Source organism: Lactuca virosa, chromosome 8 (assembly GCF_052849685.1).
Source record: "Lactuca virosa cultivar CGN04683 chromosome 8, Lactuca_virosa_CGN04683_v6, whole genome shotgun sequence".
Classification (NCBI taxonomy): domain Eukaryota; kingdom Viridiplantae; phylum Streptophyta; class Magnoliopsida; order Asterales; family Asteraceae; genus Lactuca; species Lactuca virosa.
This window is the reverse complement of record NC_136433.1, coordinates 383,703,816-383,715,457: the sequence shown is the minus strand read 5'-3', so window position 1 is coordinate 383,715,457 and position 11,642 is coordinate 383,703,816.

The following is an 11,642-nucleotide window of genomic DNA, read 5'->3' as shown; positions in this document are numbered from 1 at the left end:
GAGTCACGCAAAGGAGACAATATATGGCTAACAGATAGGAAGAATTTCATAGATATAATATGCAGAGAAATAGATTTGCATATGTTGCAGTCCAGGTCGGATCTCTTCCAATCACATAAAGGAGGCAACATATGACTAACAGACAGATAGAGAAAGAAAACAATTTTCTACAGACCTAACTCATCGGAATTTACCAGTCGCCCCATCAATACCGGAATTAAGGACAAAATCCGCACATCGAGGAAAAGTTAATCAACGGTTCCAAGTACAGGTTCATTTAATATGACGAGTAGATTCCCATATATATCTCCCTGCTCAACCTATCCAAGCGTCGTGTTGTCAGGATAAACGGATTTAACTAGGTCAAAATTTGTCAAGTCTATGAATTCCTTAAGTTCATTAATGCCTAGTCAAGTCCTTTTTAATCTCTCGTGCCTACCAGCGCATCGAACACAGAGCCTAGACAATTCAGATTCAGTCCCTTATACAGATTCAGATTGCCTGTTATCACATGATTATATCACTTCCCAAAACATCTCACTCAAGCACATTCCATAACCAACATATTTTTGGATTTTATGATTTTCTAATGTTTTTGGATTTTTTTTTTAAATTTTCTAATTTTTGTTTTGTTTTTATTTCTCCCCCTAAATTTGTGCATAGGAGAGAAACGAAAGTAAATGCACAAATTTAAACTATCCTAAAACAAAAATTAGTCTTTAAAGTGAATCAACTTAAGAAAAACTCAGGAGTATAGAGAAGAAAACTCAAACCGTAAGTCATCGATTGAATTTGCATCCAGAAGGTCTGAGAACTGCACGCGTAATCTCAGAACAGATCCGAAAATTCTTCATGTCATTAAGCACTAACCCCGTTTATGATCTCTTCCTTTCTTCCTTTCCCGCAAAGGACACATACTCCCAAACAATGTTCTGAGTGTTGTATAGTTGAAAGATGTCTCCTATCATGTGCCAGGAACAACCACTACCAACAAACCGAAGTCTGATGATATGCCTCCATAGCTGCTTCGACACAAAGCGAGATCAGTTGGTCTTTGGAACCCAGTCCATTTTGAAACTGGGTCGACCTTTGTCATCCTTGCACGGTACTCTCTCCCATGACATATCCTGTTTATCACAAACAGAAGATGAAGAAATATTAGAGTCATTAGTTGATTTGGGAGAGTGAGCCTTTGGAACCCATTTGTAGTTGGGTTTAACCCATTTCTTTTTCGATCTGATGGGTGGCTCAGTACTTGCTTTTGAACTTGATGTCGGCCGTTGAGATGACTTTGATTTTAACTTCACGGGAGCATCTCTTGGATTTGGCTTCTTGGCCGGCATTCCCTTATTTCCCTTGGGAGTTGGATTCTTGGCCTTGTGGGTTTGATTCTTGACCTTCTGCGCGTTCCAGTCATCATGGTCTGAACGTGACCTTGAGGGGTTTCTTTTGAAGTATCTCCCTCTTGGCGCGTTCTGCCAGCCTTGTGCATAGTAGGGAACGTATGCGCGATTTGGACAATGTCTGACAATGTGTCCAGGTGTTCCACAGTGAAAGCAAGTCCTTTTCTTCACTGGGAAATTGTTTCTTCCTGCCCCTGGTGGCGTATCCTTGTCTTGTCTCTTGCTTTTCCCACACGTATAGTTACAACAGACACTCTGTTTCACTGGAATTGGTGGCCTGTATTTCTGAACAGCAGGTTGATCAGAAGCAACTGAGTTCGAAGCAACCGATTCAGAGTTCAAGGAGATGTTGGTTTGTTTAATGGTGTTCTCCTTGTTCTCATCCTCTACTACTTTACCTGCACATGTAACAGAAACATCAGGAGCATCAGTATTATCAACATTAATAATGCCTCCTGATACAAAACCAGCTGGTTTGCCATATTGAAGATGTGCCTCCCTGTCAATTTCTTCCTGTGTCGAAGGGATGGATGTGTAGTTATGATTGAAAGGTGGAGGAACACTATCATACCCTAGACCCTTGTTTTGATTATCTTTGAATTTTAATTGGGTTTCAAATAAGGAGTCGACTGTCTTACTTGACGCAGTATAATTTTTGAAACTAACATCAGTTTTTCCACACTTAATTTTCAAGGCGTCAAGTTCTTCGGTTACAGCATCAAGTTGTCTCTTAATATAGTCATAATTTTCACACTTGTTGCTGAATTCTTCCTGAAGCTTCCTAAAGTCCTTTATTTTTGTTTCTAACTGGGCCTTTAGGGGTTTCTGTCCTTTCCTGAGTTGATAACCTTCATATCTCAGGTCCTCAACTTCTCTTTTTAATAAATCATTATGTTCACGAAGAAGTTTAATCGTGGCTTCACATGATTGAGAACATGAAACTTCACATGATTGAGAACAAGAAACTTCATTGACCGGAAGGTTTGTGGAACTCATTGTTTTTCGACAATTCAAAGCGTCAAGTTCTTCAATTACAGCAGCAAGACTAAGACGATTGAGATCTTTTGTCTTCTTGATGTCAGCCACGTTCATATCCCATGATTTCGGAAGTGCATTCAATAGATTTTTGTTTATCTCATATTTGGTCAAGAAGATCCCAGCTATATTCATCTCCGTAGTGAGTGTGGTAAATCGCTGCAACTGAGCTTCCAGAGTTTCTCCAGGGATATAATCGAAAATATTGAAATTTTGTCTTAGCATATCGTGACGACTTTCTTTCATGTTTTCAACTCCCTCGTAGACCTCAAAAACCATTAAAGTCAAACTTAAATTTAAAAATGTCCTTTGACTATAAACCTCAAAAGTCAACCTTAAAAGTCAAATTTAAAAAGTCAAAATCAAAAGTCAAACTTGAAAAGTCAAACTAAAAAGTCAAACCGAAAAGCTAAATTTGAAAATTTAAAAGTCAAACGAGAAAGTCAAAGGTCAAACTTTAAAAGTAAAAAGTCAAAAATAAAAGTCAAAAGTTAAAAATAAAATAAAAAATAAAAACTAATTTTTTTTTTGGGTTGAAAAAGGAATTTAAAATTAAAGGAAAATCAATTTTGGATTAAAAGTGTAAAAAATGTGAAAGCGGCTGCGACATGAAGTGGTTAAGTTTAAAATTTCGAAGAGAAGTCACAAGGGAATGGCTTGCTGAGTTGGTTAAGTGCGCTGACTTGATACTAGAAGTCTCGGGTTCGATCCCTGGCACCCCCAACTTCGCGTCCCCTTTTTTTTATTTGAAGCTGCTGAACGAGCCGGATGCGAAGCGAGGATGAGGCTGCGAGGCGAGGCTGCTGCGAGGCCGAGGATCCGAGGCGCGAAGGCGAGGACCTGGTGCGAGGTGCGAGACCGTAAACGCGAGCCGTAAACTCCGAGGCCTCGGACCGTAAACCGTTTACGGCCGTAAACTCCGGACCGTAAGCTCCGGACCGTAAGCTCGGAAACCCTAGCCGTAAACGCCGCCGCCGACCGTAAACACCTCGGAAGTCGCTGTTCTTGACGAAAAACAGTGTTTTTGCCCCTTTTTGCTCCAAAACTCGATCAAAAACTCGTTTTTAGGAAAAACGCGAAGAAGAAACCCCCCCATTTTGCCAAGATCTATCCAAAAACGCAAAAATCTCTTCAAAATAAGATCAAATAAGCTCCAGATCTGAAAAAATTGACTGATACAATCCAAGCTCTGATACCAATTGTTAGTCGCCAAAATGCTTGAGTATCAATCAGATCCGTTTGATGGTGCGGAATCCCAATCAAACGGATGATGCCAGATCACAATAAGAAGAGAAGGAGAAGAAGAATAATATGAATCTTGATTGTATTGATGAATATGATTGACGTTCCTTACACAAGATTCACTTTCTCTCTCTAGAACACACCTTAGAATACACACACTTAAGCTCCTCTAGTGTTCATCACTCTATTCCTCACACCCCTCACCCCTATATATACTCGACTGGGCCGCAAACTGGGTTTACGGCCGTAAACGGAGTTTACGGTCGTAAACACCCATTGGGCCGTAAACAGAGTTTACGGTCGTAAACCTGTTTACGGCCGTAAACACTATCTGGGAAATCTTCAGAAACGTCATAAAATGTTAGTCCAATTTATGAAAAAGTCTCAAATTAAATTTTGTTTATAGAAAAGCACAGAATACCGGTTAAAACTTCGAAAAAACCCTTTTTGACCGGTTTCGTAGATTTCGCCGGTATTCTATCCTTTTTCGTTAGTTTGCTCAAAATATTAGGACTTTTTTTGAAAATTACCCGATAACTAAAATATTATGACTTTTCTGAAAATTACTATGGAACTAATGGATATTATTATAAACAAATCATTTATAAACATAAAAAATATTTTTTATTATAAACAAAGGAATACATTTGTTTCAAATTTCTAGGAATATAATGGACGACTAGTGTAACTACAGTCAAATTTAGGTCAAAAATAAATTGTTCAAAAATCTTAATTGGGATAAATAAAATGGTAGAGATCGTAACTAGGTTTCCGTATATATAAAGAACGCCGAAATCCGAGTTATAACGAAGAAATTATGACCAATCGAAGATCTGCGACAAAACCGGTACAACGCTGAGCGACGTAAAAAGTGAGTTTACAAACGAATGCTTTTTAGCCTTAACAATCAAAATAAAAGTCGTAGAATATGTTAAACCGAGAGTTTACATAAAAAGAACGTCAAAATCTGACTTCGTATGAGGAAGTTATGATTTTTCTAAGTTTCGGTTTAGCAGTAGAAAGCTAAAAACTCGAAATTTAGATCGAGCAACTTTTGGCCAAAACAACCTAAACAAGAATCGGAGATCTTATCAAAAGAAATCCAACGGTAAAAAGACGGACGAAAACGGACGTCGGATGAAGAAGTTATGAATTTTTAACGGACTTTTCCTGTTCCGGCCTGTTAAAAATATAACTTTAAAAATCAAATCAAAATTAGCCGACGGAGTCTAAACGAAAATTGTAGAGCTTGATCTCACCTACGCGTGGATATAAATAACGTAAAAAACGGAGCTCATATGCAAAAGATATGAATTTTTGAAGTTTGGAAAATACAAGTACGCCCCGCGTACTGATTTACGCCCAGCATACTCAAGAACATGGCCTTGAATTGACCACGTCGCCCCTCCGTCGCATGCATACACGTACCAACCACGTCCGAAGCTCGGTAACCGAAGATGCACCACGTATCAACGAACGCAGCGCGTATAAGGCTACGCCCCGCGTACCGGAATCCCCAACGTTCTTCGCATGTACGCCCAGCGTACAAGGACCAGTTCGACCCCTATAAATAAGATGCGAGGGTATCCGAAATTGTTTAGAAAATTTCAAACTCTCTCATCTCTCATACCCTCTATAACCTCTCTAGACTACCCCGAAATCCCGGTATCATATCCAACACACAAAGAACATCCCGAGACACCAAAAGTCAGCAAAATAGAGTCTTTCGGTTTCTAAGCCCGACCCTCGCAAGGCCCGGTTTTTTAGAAATAAAGCCTTTCTAGCAACGAAGTGCTGCTCAATTCTTCACTACTATCAAGTGACTTCATACCCCTATAATCTACCTTTTAAATGATTTTAAATGTTTTTAGGGGGGAATACAAGTTGAACACAAAATAATTGTGTTAATAATTACATGTGATATCAATCACATAATCGATTTCCTTATGCTTCTAATTATTGTTTTTACAATAAAAGATTATCAAATGCTTGCATGATGACTTAAAGTCATGTATACTCTTTTCAAAATCACATAGACTCTTTTTAAAATACTGATAAAATCTTTTAAATGTGTTTATAACTCTAAACTTATAATTGTCAAGAGCATGTTCATATATCTATAAGTATATAAATAAGACTTAAAAGGGTTAGGACTAATGAGTTGCCTTATTTCCTTTTCCTTGTTTGGATGTGGGCTTAAGGTGGGGTTATTTGTCCGAAGGTCGTTTCCTTCTTAATTATATATATATATATATATATATATATATATATATATATATATATATATATATATATATATATATATTATACATATATGGATATAAAAGGTTACTTCAGTCGGTATCATTACCTTTGTATCATGTTGAGCAAAGGGGTACTTTCAGGATAGATCATGCTAATCAGATAGAACGTATAAATTATAATAGGTATAATTTATGAAACAAACGTGAAATCTATTTTCTAGATAAGTATATAAGATCTAAACTACTTTGTCTAGAAAAGGGTATAATTCAATCTTTACTCAAACTAGGTTATCACATTTAAACCCTAATTAACCAGGTTAATATTAGGGTAGTTATTCACGAGTAGTTTATTCTTTTTAAGAAATACTACTGTAGTAATCATTTTCCATAATCAAAACGGAACAGTTTTATGGGGATTTAAAACTACTTATCAGAACGGTTTTATGGGGATTTAAAACTACTTATCAGAACGGTTTTATGGGGATTTAAAACCACTTTTTACCATTAAAACGGAAAACATTATTTTCATAATTTTATGGATAGTTAAAATTATGTTAGACCTTATTATAAGTACAATATTACTTAAATGGAACAGTTTTATGGAATTAAAACTACTTATCAGTTGTAAAACAGAAAATATAAAATTTTCTGAAACGTCATCATTCATTCTCTTAAAACTAGTATAACATAAAAGACCTTAAATGGTTAATTCTATAATTCCTTAGTTTATATACCAGAGTTATACATAATTAACATCCGACTAACAGTGGAATGTGTGACTTCCGCCTTACTTCCTGCTCCTTGTTTGGTTGTGGGCTTAGGGCAAATTCACACATTTAACTGTCAGTTCGATATTAGGCTATTTATAACTAGTATAAACTAAGTAATTGCAGAAGCAACTATTATGGTCATCATATTATCACATCAGAAAATATAGGATTTTCTAGATGAAACCGGTGAACTTTTCCAAGAACTTAGAGTATACTTAATATAACTAAAATACTTATGAACTCACCAGCTTAAATGTTGATCTACTCTTTCAAAATAACTTGTATTCTCAGGAATCCAAAAGACAGGTACACTCCCGAAGCTTTTGAGAAGACTGCCTAGTAACATGCTGCGTCTTTTGTCTTCTACCGTATCTACTTTGATATTTGAATATGTAATGTTTAAACACTTATGTAAAACTTATACTTATTAATGCAATGGTTGTTTGTACTTTGATTACTATAATGCATGTGTTGTGATACTTACATGACGTCCTCCGCCCCTGAACGTTTCCGCCGTTCTGGTTTGGGGTGTGACAACTAGGTACTCCTCTATTGTTTGTTGACCACTTCAAACTCCCTATGTTCTTCCTATGTATCGTTGTGGGTGTCATAGTGAGATGTACTCTATACGTTTTTCAATTAAATACAATAGTTGATAATATTTATCAATACACAATCAATAAGTGTCTACTTGCTATTAGGCGTAACGCTATAGGATCACATGTTATTGGAAAATATCATTACACAATGATTCTTTAACATATATATCTTTCATTATGTTCTTTAACTTAAATATCACATAACCTCCATACATTACTCAGTAACAACCATCAAATTACACACATAGTGAAAAGTAAACTTTGAATGACAATTTAAATAGATAATCACCCTTCACTTGTTTCCATATAAACTATCATTTACGATTCACTTTTTCACATTTGATAGATGTGTGTTAGCCTATGATTGTTACCATGTGAGGTATAGATGTTGGGTGGTAGTTAGGTTAAACAACATAAGAGGAAAACCAACATTAGAGGAACACTCACTGAGTACATCTCACCATCATATACACAACGATGCATAGGAGAAATGTAGCGAGTTCGATGTGGTCAATAAGCAATGGAGGAGTACTTAGACCACCAATTTATTCCTAGAAATTAGCAACAACTGTATTTCCTTTTTTATAATAAAAATATTCGTTATGTTTATAAATGATTTTTTAATAATAATATTCATTATATTCATGGTAATTTTTAGAAAAGTCCCAATATTTTGGTTATCATGTAATTTCCGGAAAAGTCCCAAAATTTTGAGCAAATTAACGAAAAAGGACAGAATACCGGCTAAATATGCGAAACCGGCCGAAAAGGGTTTTTTCGAAGTTTTAGCCGGTATTCTGTTATTTTTTATAAACAAAATTTAGTTTGAGACTTTATCATAAATTGGACTAAAATTTTAGGACTTTTCTGGAGATTTCCCTTTAAAATACTAGGTGGTTTTATTAATTTTCTCTTTTAATTAACTTAATAAAAACATAAGGGTGTAATTTGAACTATTCAAAACATCAAGGTTCTAAATTTAAGATTTCAAAATTAAAGCTATTAAAATTAAATTTTAAATTACAAAACCAAGAGGTACACCTTTTGAAACTTTTTTCAAATTACTAGGGTTTTAGAAATTAAATATTTCAAAATTAAACTTTTTAATCAAAATTTAAATTCCAAAACTTTAGGGCAAATTTTGAAATTTTCCAAAACTTTCTAGATCAAATTACAAAATAATTTAATTAGTTAAATAATTGGTAATTATCTAAATTTGACCTAATTCAATTTTATGGCAAGATAATCCAATCAAATAATTCAAATAAATCAAGTTTATCATATAAGGCAGTGATTATCTAATTAATTGACAATTATCTTCTATTTTGGTAAGGATAATCACTCCAAATCAATAAAAATCGGATTTCATCAATTAAAACCGTTTTTGGTAATTATCCCACAGCAAAATAGGTCAAAAACCCGAAAAAACTCGCATCTGATACTCCGAATCGTCGAGCCAACATTGGACTCGACGAGTTGCCAGTGAACTCGGCGAGTCCAGCCTCCAGATCCAAAAAATTTCGATTTCCAGCTTTGAATAATCATGTAAAGCATCAAATACATCAAACAAACAACTTAGGCTCTGATACGACTCATGGGTTTTGAGCACTACATCAATCCTATGGTGTACATGCAAACCTTAAAGCTTTGGATCTAGTTTGTCTAATATACATGCAATAATCATCCAAAACTCATAAACCCTAATTCTAGCATACAATAATCGAAATTGACAAAAAAAAATAGAGTTTAGATCTTACCTTGATTGTTATGTTGCAATAACAATCTGAATCCTTCTTGTAATTGACTTCTGAAAGCCTAGTGCCTCAAATGTTGCACCTCTAATGGAGTCACAAACACCATAAGCAACAAGATGAACAATGAGAGAGGGAGGAGGCACCAAAAACGTCCTAGGGTTTCTCTTAGAAGGTTGGGGACGTTTTTGGCTTGCCAAGGGTTCCTTTTATACTTAGGCTATTAGGGTTTTCAACCAGGAAACCCTAATCTGACTGCTTAGGTCCCAAGTAGCCCATTGACTCCCTTCTTAGAGGCCTTGGACGAAATCTTATGGGCTTCCCCATAAAATTCATCCACTCCAACTCTATGGAGTCTATTAGCCCATTTATGTAACTATCAATGATTTTCATAACAGTCCCCTTTATTTTAATTAATCTCTTTTAGCCACAAAATTAATTATTAATTAATTCTTGACTAATATTAATTAGACAATATGATTTCTCTTTTAATATGTTATTCACATAATATATTAATAAATCATAATTAATCCTCTTTTTGCTTAATTTATCCTGTCAGTTGCTATAGTGAAGGCAACCAAAAAGGACCATGCTCACAATCGGGTCAAGTACATACCCAAATAGTTATTAGCTTAGACACCTAATCCAACAAAAACAACCTGATAATGATAATTACGAAAACTAAATCATTATTTAAATTCAAATCCCTTCCATATCCTTAACTAAAATTTGAAATCAATAGGAATAAATCCCTAGCAGATTCCGTCCAACCCTATAGGGTTCTATAATGTTCTAGTTATTCAACTATTGAATAATTACAATCTAGTCTTTATATTTTTAATTAATATCAAATTAAGTCTAATTAATTACAATTCATCCCAAACTAATATTAATTTATCATAAACAATTTATTTCTCTCTTAAAATATTTCTAACTCTTTTACATCATGAGGGCAACCCTAAAAAGACTTTATTATTATTCCCAAAGTTATACCAATTAATTATGACATTAGACACTTATTTCCAACAGTCTCCCACTTGGACAAGTCATCAACTACTAATGGTCGATGTAATATCCGTTTTTCATAACATGTATTATTGTATATGAACGAACATAAGTTAGTGGAAGAAAGTGATAGATTACTCTGAGACGATTCCGTGGATATAAAAATCATCGAAAAACATAACTCGTATGAAGAAGTTATGATCGTTTGAAGTTAAGATGAAGGTATGTTGCTTAGAGGGGACCCTACATGTATGTAAAGGGTGTCCATGGACGCCCTTTGCTTTGAAATTTTGTTTATACTATATATGATTTTTTTCTTAAGGACAACCCTTAAATTTTCAAGAATGACACCCTTAGATTTTTGAAAAAACAATTATAACCACATACAATTCTAAGTTGTAACAGATGATAACAAATTAGGAGATGGAAAGTGAGAAAAAATAGGAAAAAATAAAGATATAAAAAACCCTAATGATTTTCACAAAAAAAACACTGATAATCGACATGATTGTGTTTTACGGATACACCACCATCGGTTGCGTCTCCACGGCTCTACGGGACTCCGGCAACCACAACTGTTGGCCTCTTCGCTGGGATCTACCATGTTTTTCATCCCTCTTGATTTTGCATATCTCCGTCGTGCGTCATCCACCAAAGTCTAAAGTCAAGACATAGTTTTGTTCTTAAAAATCAGGTAGGTTGTCCTCCTCTTGAAAATTTGGTGGTTGTTTTTATGTTTTAAGTGATAAAAGGGCAAAAACATGAGAGTCCCTCTATGATCCGGTGGTTTCTTACTTGCTTTTAGGTATGTTAAAAAATTGAAGAGTTTGAAAATGAATAGATAGCACATAAGAGTGTCATAATGTATTAGCCGTTACAACTATTCAAATTGGCACTAGCTATTAATTTCATTTGACTAATTGGTGCGAGTCTTTTTAAATTTACTTTTATAATTTTTCCCAAATTCAATTTTTGCTACTTAGTCGATTCTGATACTGATTATTGTGTTTAGTAGAGTTTGTCTAGCTCTTAGTTTCATTTAACTAATTGGCTCGAGTCCTTTTGAATTCATTTTACAGTCTTACTCAAATTCAATTTTGCTGCTTTGTCGATTTTGCTACCAATTTTAGTTGTTTTTAGTAGATTTTGTTTGTTTGTTATATAGAACACTAATATAGAATATCTTAAATATGAAGTTAAGTTTTAGTTCATTAGTTTTATAATTAATATAGAGCTTTGTATATGTTTTCTTTTTTTAATTCAATTATTTTTATGGAACGATGATTACCAAATTATAATATTTATTAATTCAGGCATAATGTTAAGGTTTTTAGAAAGAAAAGATAAACTAGGAATAATGTTTAGACATTTACGAGTACTTTTAATATCATCCTTGATCTTTGGTATTATACGTGGATGTTATCATTGACAACCCAACCCGTTAAAAAAAATTCGACCTTTTTATTTTATTACCCAATTAAAATTGGACACCTGTTAGTTTGAATCCTAGATTCGCCACTGATGTTGCTATTTTGAGAAAGTCAAGGAAAGCCAAAGTCAAATGGTCAATGGTGGGCTATCATGGCGTGGCTGT